Source organism: Coregonus clupeaformis, chromosome 25, assembly GCF_020615455.1.
Source record: "Coregonus clupeaformis isolate EN_2021a chromosome 25, ASM2061545v1, whole genome shotgun sequence".
Taxonomy (NCBI): Eukaryota; Metazoa; Chordata; class Actinopteri; order Salmoniformes; family Salmonidae; genus Coregonus; species Coregonus clupeaformis.
The window spans coordinates 9321364-9332432 of record NC_059216.1 but is presented as its reverse complement, the minus strand read 5'-3'; positions in this window follow the sequence as shown (position 1 = coordinate 9332432).

The following is an 11069-nucleotide window of genomic DNA, read 5'->3' as shown; positions in this document are numbered from 1 at the left end:
TCTCCCTCCCCTCTCTCTCTCTCACACACACTTTCCCCATCCCTCCTCACGTTCTTCTATCTAACCCCTTGGCTCTCTATCTAGAACACCCTGTCACATGGCATTATGGTCACATGGTAGGGGTGCTAACTCCTGCGCAACAGGCTACATCTCCAAATTCATAACAATCATCACATTTCTGTACTCCATGCCCTCTTACATCCTAGACATATCCACCTGAATATGTTTGTATATGATAGGGGGATGTAAATGAGACAAAGGAATGTGTATGCATGTATTTCTTCCCAATTCAACTTTCTTAGCAGAATTGACATAATTGGTTATTACCCAATCATCAGCTAAAAACAGCTTGTTAGATATCCATGGTTAATGATGATGTCAACACTCTTATAAAATGTTTCAGGGCTCTAGAGTTAACATTCAGTACAGCTGAAGATAAGTTGATCACAATACTGTACCAATAAGTTACAGTAAATGCTCATCCACACCTGCTAATATGAGATGCCAGCTCTGTCCCTTGTTTGGCTGTTTTTTCTATTGGACTTGAGTACCGTGGGAAAGCCTTGTTTAGCATCAATGGGTCAGATTGTGTGGACAGAGTGTAATTGTTGCCAAAGCACTTCAGAAGGCTTTTTTCTACTTGGCGTTCATGCACATGTAAGTATCAATTCATATTACACAACCAGGCTGAAGATTCAATGCCTTCGCCTGGCAAAGTTGCCAGTCCTTTCAGTGGCGCCCCTCCTCTCTTTATGCCATGCTTGGCAACTTGGGACCTTCCAGTCACTACTCACACAACTGGGCCAGAGATGTCAAATAAGGCTGAGTTGTTGATTTTGTAAACAGTGTGTTACGGATTAGTCACTTTATTCCTAGTTATATGTACAGTTGAAGTCAGAAGTTTACATACACTTAGGTTGGAGTCATTAAAACTCGTTTTTCAACCACTCCACACATTTCTTGTTAACAAACTATAGTTTTGGCAAGTCGGTTAGGACATCTACTTTGTGCATGACACAAGTAATTTTTCCAACAATTGTTTACAGACAGATTATTTCACTTATCACTGTATCACAATTCCAGTGGGTCAGAAGTTTACATACACTAAGTTGACTGTGCCTTTAAACAGCTTGGAAAATTCCAGAAAATGATGTCATGGCTTTAGAAGCTTCTGATAGGCTAATTGACATCATTCGAGTCAATTGGAGGTGTACCTGTGGATGTATTTCAAGGCGTACCTTCAAACTCAGTGCCTCTTTGCTTGACATCATGGGAAAATCAAAAGAAATCAGCCAAGGCATCAGAAAGAAAATTGTAGACCTCCACAAGTTTGGTTCATCCTTGGGAGAAGGTACCACGTTTATCTGTACAAACAATAGTACACAAGTATAAACACCATGGGACCACGTAGCCGTCATACCGCTCAGGAAGGAGACGCGTTCTGTCTCCTAGAGATGAACGTACTTTGGTTGAGAAAAGTGCAAATCAATCGCAGAACAACAGCAAAGGACCTGGTGAAGATGCTGGAGGAAACAGGTACAAAAGTATCTACAGTGGGGGAAAAAAGTATTTAGTCAGCCACCAATTGTGCAAGTTCTCCCACTTAAAAAGATGAGAGAGGCCTGTAATTTTCATCATAGGTACACGACAACTATGACAGACAAAACGAGAAAAAATCCAGAAAATCACATTGTAGGATTTTTAATGAATTTATTTGCAAATTATGGTGGAAAATAAGTATTTGGTCAATAACAAAAGTTTCACAATACTTTGTTATATACCCTTTGTTGGCAATGACACAGGTCAAACGTTTTCTGTAAGTCTTCACAAGGTTTTCACACACTGTTGCTGGTATTTTGGCCCATTCCTCCATGCAGATCTCCTCTAGAGCAGTGATGTTTTGGGGCTGTCGCTGGGCAACACAGACTTTCAACTCCCTTCAAAGATTTTCTATGGGGTTGAGATCTGGAGACTGGCTAGGCCACTCCAGGACCTTGAAATGCTTCTTACGAAGCCACTCCTTCGTTGCCCGGGCGTTGTGTTTGGGATCATTGTCATGCTGAAAGACCCAGCCACGTTTCATCTTCAATGCCCTTGCTGATGGAAGGAGGTTTTCACTCAAAATCTCACGATACATGGCCCCATTCATTCTTTCCTTTACACGGATCAGTTGTCCTGGTCCCTTTGCAGAAAAACAGCCCCAAAGCATGATGTTTCAAACCCCATGCTTCACAGTAGGTATGGTGTTCTTTGGATGCAACTCAGCATTCTTTGTCCGCCAAACACGACAAGTTGAGTTTTTACCAAAAAGTTCTATTTTGGTTTCATCTGACCATATTACATTCTCCCAATCCTCTTCTGGATCATCCAAATGCACTCTAGCAAACTTCAGACGGGCCTGGACATGTACTGACTTAAGCAGGGGGACACGTCTGGCACTGCAGGATTTGAGTCCCTGGCGGCGTAGTGTGTTACTGATGGTAGGCTTTGTTACTTTGGTCCCAAATCTCTGCAGGTCATTCACTAGGTCCCCCCGTGTGGTTCTGGGATTTTTGCTCACCGTTCTTGTGATCATTTTGACCCCACGGGGTGAGATCTTGCGTGGAGCCCCAGATCGAGGGAGATTATCAGTGGTCTTGTATGTCTTCCATTTCCTAATAATTGCTCCCACAGTTGATTTCTTCAAACCAAGCTGCTTACCTATTGCAGATTCAGTCTTCCCAGCCTGGTGTAGGTCTACAATTTTGTTTCTGGTGTCCTTTAACAGCTCTTTGGTCTTGGCCATAGTGGAGTTTGGAGTGTGACTGTTTGAGGTTGTGGACAGGTGTCTTTTATACTGATAACAAGTTCAAACAGGTGCCATTAATACAGGTAACGAGTGGAGGACAGAGGAGCCTCTTAAAGAAGTTGTTACAGGTCTGTGAGAGCCAGAAATCTTGCTTGTTTGTAGGTGACCAAATACTTATTTTCCACCATAATTTGCAAATAAATTCATAGAAAATCCTATAATGTGATTTTCTGGATTTTTTTTTTCAATTTGTCTGTCATAGTTGACGTGTACCTATGATGAAAATTACAGGCCTCTCTCATCTTTTTAAGTGGGAGAACTTGCACAATTGGTGGCTGACTAAATACTTTTTTTCCCCACTGTATATCCACAGTAAAACAAGTCCTATATCGACATATCCTGAAAGGCAGCTCAGCAAGGAAGAAGCCACTGCTCCAAAACCGCCATAAAAAAGCCAGACTATGGTTTGCAACTGCACATGGGGACAAAGATCATACTTTTTTGAGAAATGTTTGGCCATAATGACCATCGTTATGTTTGGAGGAAAAAGGGGGTTGCTTGCAAGCCGAAGAACACCATCCCAACCGTGAAGCACGGGGGTGGCAGCATCATGCTGTAGAAGGGACTGGTGCACTTCACAAAATAGATGGCATCATGAGCAAGGAAAATTATGTGGATATATTGAAGCAACATCTCAAGACATCAGTCAGGAAGTTAAAGCTTGGTCGCAAATGGGTCTTCCAAATCGACAATGACCCCAAGCATACTTCTAAAGTTGTGGCAAAATGGCTTAAGGACAACAAAGTCAAGGTATTGGAGTGTCCATCACAAAGCCCTGACCTCAATCCTATAGAAAATTAGTGGGCAGAACTGAAAAAGCGTATACGAGCAAGGAGGCCTACAAACCTGATTCAGTTACACCAGCTCTGTCAGGAGAAAATAAAATTCACCCAACTTATTGTGGGAAGCTTGTGGAAGGCTACCTGAAACGTTTGACACAAGTTAAACAATTTAAAGGCAATGCTACCAAATACTAATTGAGTGTATGTAAACTTCTGATCCACTAGGAATGTGATGAAAGAAATAAAAGCTGAAATAAATAATTCTCTCTACTATTATTCTGACATTTCACGTTCTTAAAATAAAGTGGTGATCCTAACTGACCTAAAACAGGGAATTTTTACTAGGATTAAATGTCAGGAATTGTGAAAAACTGAGTTTAAATGTATTTGGCTAAGGTGTATGTAAACTTCCGACTTCAACTGTATATACTGTATCTACCTTAATTACCTCGTACCCCTGCACATCAACTCGGTATTGGTACCCCTTGTATATAACCAAGCTATCGTTCCTCATTGTGTATCTATTATTACTTTTATTATTACGTGTTTTACTTTTCTATTATTTCTCTATTTTCTTTCTCTCTGCATTGTTAGGAAGGGCATTTCACTGCATTTCACTGTATGGATCTAAAATCTAAAATGTCCCTCCTAGGCACCCAGCACCGTTCCTCCGGACCGTACCCCTCCCACTCCACGAGATATTGTAGACCCCCCATCCGACGTCTCGAATCCACGATGGACCGGACTGAGTACGCCGGAGCCCCCTCGATGTCCAGTGGGGGCGGAGGGGTCTCTCTTATATCACTCTCCTGGAGTGGACCAGCTACCACCGGTCTGAGGAGAGACACATGGAACGAGGGGTTAATGTGATAGTCATTAGGCAGTTGCAACTTGTAACACACCTCGTTCAATCTCCTCAGGACTTTAAATGGCCCCACAAACTGCTGGCCCAGCTTCCGGCAGGGCAGGCGAAGGGGCAGGTTTCGAGTCGAGAGCCAGACTCGATCTCCAGGGGCGTATACTGGACCCTCACTGCGGTGGAGATCGGCGCTCGCCTTCTGCCTGCGGATGGCCCGCTGCAGATGTACGTGTGCAGCGTTCCACGTCTCCTCCGAGCGCCGAAACCACTCATCCACCGCAGGAGCCTCGATCTGGCTCTGATGCCATGGTGCCAGAACCTGCTGATAACCTAACACACACTGAAAAGGGGTCAGGTTAGTAGAGGAGTGGCGGAGAGAGTTCTGAGCCATCTCTGCCCAGGGGATATACCCCGACCACTCCTCCGGCCGGCCCTGGCAATAGGATCTCAGAAACCTACCCACATCCTGGTTCACTCTCTCCACCTGCCCATTACTCTCAGGGTGGTAACCCGAGGTAAGGCTAACCGAGACCCCCAAGCGTTCCATGAACGCCCTCCAGACTCTAGAGGTGAATTGGGACCCCGATCAGACACTATATCCTCGGGAACCCCCGTAGTGCCGGAAGACGTGGGTGAACAAAGCCTCAGCGGTCTGTAGGGCAGTAGGGAGACCCGGCATTGGAATGAGACGACAGGCCTTAGAGAACCGATCCACAACGACCAGAATAGTGGTATTCCCCTGAGAGGGGGAAGGTCCGTGACAAAGTCCACCGAGAGGTGAGACCACGGCCGTTGTGGAACGGGCAGGGGTTGTAACTTCCCCCTGGGCAGGTGTCTAGGCGCCTTACACTGAGCGCACACCGAGCAGGAGGAGACATAAACCCTCACGTCCCTAGCCAATGTTGGCCACCAGTACTTAACACTAAGGCAGTGCACTGTCCGGCCAATACCTGGATGTCCAGAGGAGGGTGACGTATGAGCCCAATAAATGAGACGATCACGGACCTCGAGCAGCACGTACGTCCGACCCACTGGACACTCTGGGGGAGTAGGGTCGGTGCATACCGCCCGCTCAATTTCCGCATCGACCTCCCATACCACCGGTGCCACCAGACAAGACTCCGGCAGTATGGGAGTGGGCTCAATGGACCTCTCCTCTGTGTCATACCGCCGGGACAGGGTGTCTGCCTTACCGTTCTGGGACCCTGGGATGTAAGTGATCTTAAAAACGAACCGGGTCAGGAACATATTCCACCTAGCCTGACGAGGGTTCAATCTCCTAGCTGCCCGGATGTACTCCAGGTTACGATGGTCAGTCAGAATGAGAAAAGGGTGTTGAACCCCCTCAAGCCAATGCCTCCACACCTTTAGGGCTTGAACCACAGCTAACAGCTCCCTGTCCCCTACGTCATAATTACGCTCCGCCGGGCTGAGCTTCTTAGAATAAAAAGCGCAGGGACGGAGCTTAGGAGGCGTGCCGGAGCGTTGCGACAGTACTGCCCCAATACCGGCCTCTGACGCGTCCACCTCTACCTGGAACGCTAAAGCGGGGTCCGGGTGCGCAAGCACCGGAGCCGAAGTGAACAGGTCCTTCAGTTCACAAAACGCCCTGTCCGCTTCAGCCGACCACTGCAAACGCACCGGGCCCCCCTTCAGCAGGGAAGTAATGGGAGCTGCTACCTGTCCAAAACCCCGGATAAACCTCCGGTAGTAATTGGCAAAACCCTAAAACTGCTGCACCTCTTTAACAGTGGTTGGGGTTTGCCAGTTACGCACGGCTGACACACGGTCAATCTCCATCTTCACCCCTGACGCTGACAACCGATGACCCAAGAAGGAGATGGACTCCTGGAAAAACAGACATTTCTCTGCCTTGACATACAAGTCATGCTCCAACAGCCTCCCCAACACTTGGCGCACCAGGGCTACATGCTCGGCTCGTGTAGCAGAGTACACTAGGATGTCGTCAATGTACACTACCACTCCCTGCCCATGCAGGTCCCGGAAGATCTCGTCCACAAATGATTGGAAGACTGAAGGAGCATTCATTAACCCGTATCGCATGACAAGATACTCATAATGACCTGAGGTGGTACTAAATGCCGTCTTCCATTCATCTCCCTCCCTAATGCGCACCAAGTTATAAGCGCTCCTGAGATCCAGTTTTGTGAAGAAACGCGCTCCGCGTAATGATTCAGTCATACTCGCAATCAGAGGAAGAGGGTAACTGTATTTCACAGTGATCTGATTGAGACTATGGTAATCAATACACGGGCGCAACCCTCCATCCTTCTTCTTCACAAAAATTAACTTGAGGACGCAGGGGAAGTGGAGGGCCGTATGTATCCCTGTCTCAGGGACTCAGCTATGTATGTCTCCATAGCCGCCGTCTCCTCTTAAGACAGAGGATACACATGGCTCCGCGGGAGTGCCGCACCTGTCTGGAGGATTATCGCACAATCTCCCTGTCTATGAGGTGGCAATCGCGTCGCCCTTGTCTTGCTGAACACGAGTGCCAAATCCTCATACTCAGGGGGAATGTGCATTGCGGGCACTTGGTTCGGACTCTCCACCGTGGTCGCCCCAACGGAAACACCTAAACATTGCCCAACACACTGGCCAGACCATTCCTTGAGAGCCCTCTGTTGCCACGAAATGGTGGGGTCATGGGTGATTAACCAAGGAAGCCCCAGCACCACGGGATACGCAGGGGAGTCAATTAGGTACAACTGAATAATCTCCTCATGACCCCCTGCGTCTTCATCTTTAGTGGCGCTGTGACCTCCCCTAATCAACCCAGATCCCAACGGGCGGCTATCTAGGGCATGGACAGGAAAGGGTGCATCAACGGGCAGGAGGGGAATCCCTAACTTAGAACAAAATTTCCGATCAATAAAATTCCCAGCTGCGCCTGAATCGACTAGCGCCTTATGCTGGGAATGAGATGCAACCTGAGGAAATACCACAGGTATACACAAGTGAACAACAGAGAGCTCTGGGTGAGTGGGGTGCCTACTCACCTGAAATGACTCCCCAGTGCGCGACCTGTTGCCCCGATTCCCTGGAGACCCTCCCCAGCACCTAGTGGCAGTGTGTCCTCCACGGCCACAGCTGGTGCAGGGGACGGCCCCCCTCGGGTTCTCTCTCTTTCTCTCTCTAGCGCCAGCACCCCCGAGCTCCATAGGGCTCGGCTCGGAGGTGCTGGGGGATGGAATGGACGGCCCCAACTCGGGACGTCCGCGGGTGGCCAGCAGGGTATCCAGACGAATGGACATGTCCACTAGCTGGTCGAAGGACAGGTTGGTGTCCCTGCAGGCCAGCTCTCGACGAACGTCCTCACGCAGGCTACACCGATAGTGGTCGACGAGGGCCCTCTCATTCCACCCCGTATCCGCCGCTAGAGTCCGGAAATCCAGGGCGAACTCCTGTGCGCTCCTCTTCCCCTGTCGGAGGTGGAACAGACGCTCCCCCGCCGCTTTACCCTCAGGAGGGTGATCGAAAACAGCCCTGAAGCGGCGGGAGAACTCCGCGTAGCTGATGGTGGCGGCGTCTATTCCCCTCCATTGTGGCCAGGTAGAGTTCCACCTGAAGGAGGAACCCCTGACACCCGGCTGCGGTGCCATCATACGCCCTCGGGAGCGAGAGCTGAATCCCACTGGATTCCGGAGCTGGTCTGGTGGGGCTGGCCGATGGTGGTGGTAATGTAGGAGGAGGTGTGGGCACGCCTCCCCTTTCCCATCGGCGCAGGGTGTTCATAACCTCCTGCATGGCGGAGCCGAGTTGCTGGATCCTGGCGTCCTGGCAGCTGACCCGATCCTCCAGCGACTCGGTCGCCGCCGCTGCTCCTGCTGACTCCATATTCTGGTGTGTTGTTCTGTCAAGGGCTGATGTGGATGCGGTGTTGGAGTCAGGTGCAGGACACAGAAGCTTAGTCGAACTGACTTTAATTGTCACAAAGACAAATACAAAATAACGGGCCTCAACACACAGGAGGCGAGCGATTACGCAAACGGTGCGTAAAACACTAAACACTAGAAAACAATAAACATACACCAACGGACAGGCGTTCAACAACACACAACTGCAAACAAAACCAAAGGAAACTTATAGGTGACCTAATCAATACATAATACGAAACAGGTGCACCAACAAGACAAAACCAAACAAACATAGAGAACATCAAGCGGTAGCAGCTAGTACTCCGGGGACGACGAACGCCGAAGCCTGCCCAAACAAGGAGGAGGAGCAGTCTCGGCGGAACTCGTGACAGTCCACACCTGTTGTTTACGAAGCATGTGACTAATAACATGTGATTTGATTTGATGCAGACGTTGCATACCATGTAACTAAGCAATGCATACCATAGACTCAGAGCAATCCAAGTCATGACATTTCATTGTGATGTTTACTGGGATGTAGCTCAGTTGATAGAGCATGGCGTTTGCAACGCCAGGGTTGTGGGTTCGATTCCCACGGGGGACCAGTATGAAAAAAATAAATATATATATATATGTATTCACTAACTGTAAGTCGCTCTGGATAAGAGCGTCTGCTAAATGACTAAAATGTAAAATGTAAATGTACTGTAGAAATACAAATTATTGAAAATAGTTATTCCTGTTATCCTGGAGCTGCGTTTTACACAGGAGAAAATAAATACATTGAGTTTTGTAAAATGGTTACTGTTGAATAGCTGCCAAGGGGGAAGCTTAATATTGTAATACTCAAGATCTAAAAATAAAAAGTATCCCAATCTATTTCTAATCAGCAATAGATTATAGCACTGCTTTCATGATATTATGACCTCTATTGACCAGGTTTTGTATGGAGTTACAAATACCAGATATGCATTCTGATTAAACATTTCACTGGAAAATTGTTATTTATGTGAATCTATGCTTCGCATGCCATGAAAGAGCTTGAAGAAATGTTTTATTATTTTTCAAACCCTCTCTTGAGTCCCGAACTTGTGCTTTTGTTAATTGCTCACATTCCAGTGTTACAAAAATGTCCAGTGAACCCTTTCGCTGTAGTGATTGTGGAGCTTAGTCTCACTGGGTGCACACAGCACCTCAGAAAACAGGCATTTACTGCTGGCCAATCATCCTGCAGGTCCGCTGAAGTAGGCAGGCAGTTCACGAGACCTGTGTCCACAGGCAGTCCCCAAATATGTGCACTGTTGGATAGTGTTTTACCACATCAAGTGAGCTATGTGTGGGTAAACTTATGATTTGCAGTTCTTTGGAAAGTTATAGCTATTTGCGAAAGCTCCTGCTTAAATTGAGAAATAAATTACTTTGACATTTTCTCTTTATATATGTAGTGGGTAATATTGTTCATATATATTATATATGCTATATTATATATACCTCACATGCGACTCGTAATAAGACTAAGCAATTAGCCTATTAAAATTGTTATCTTTATCTGACTCCATTTAACATTATTCAAGGCATAACAAGCATTACAACGCATTATTCAAAGCATGGTCAGAGAGAAAAAGAGAGACAAAGAAACCATGGTTGTGCCATGGCCCGTAGCTCATGGGCGAGGGAGAGAGAAAGAAAGAGTGTAGGTACTGTATTTCACCAGTGCAGGTCAGCAACATAAGAGAAAGAAACAATGAATCTAAGACCGTTTATAACATCTGACTTGTTGACCAATAGTATTACTGTAAAGTTAACCTCTAATCAGATGTCAGACCTACAGACCAGTAAAGACAACAGAACCTCTGCTTCTCAGATATGTGACAATGGGGGTTGGAGATCAAAACAGAGAATGCTGAATTCCTAAGACAACACAGAGGAAATTCTTGCATACAGTTGATAATAAGAGTCACTTCGGGGGCTGCCCTACATATATACAGTATCTTGATCAAGAAATATCTGAGGATTCTTTGGAGGAGAGGGGGCAATATGCCAATGATTGTGTGTTGGCCATTGGGTCATGGAAACGGCTCTGAGGGTTGAGGGTAGCATATGGTGTGGCTGGTGAGTAATATGATGTTAGAAAGAGCTGCAGAGGTACATAAAGTGAAAGTGCTGGTTGTTTTATGGACACTGATTAAGTCCATTAGGATGCAAGTTGCCTAGTTGGGTTTAGTCTGGCCCTCTGACTCTGGTAGTGCCTCCTTTGGATATTTATCATTTGACAGTGTCATTCTCTTTACTGCTAAATAATTACTGTCAAACATAACTTATACAAGAAGCACCTAGTGTTTATTTTCCTAAATGTATCGACTGTAAGATCATCCATCAACCATCAGAGGATCACATAATTGCAGAATGTCAGATGGTTGGTAAAATGTATGATTACTTATCTGATTGATTAGCTGAACACCAAACATCATCCCATTTATGAATGTACATATTATAGCCTGTTTTCTGTGTGTTTTTGTTTTACAGTATATATACAAAAGCCAGTTGTGCACAGTTATTCCCTTGATTATCAAATATTATACCTATCTGTGATATGAAAAATTACATTTGAACTCTGCCAATGTTGCATACCCTCAGACTGCAGCAATGGGAATATTCAGGTGCTTGTAGGGAAACAGCAGGTTTATACAGGTCAGATGGAG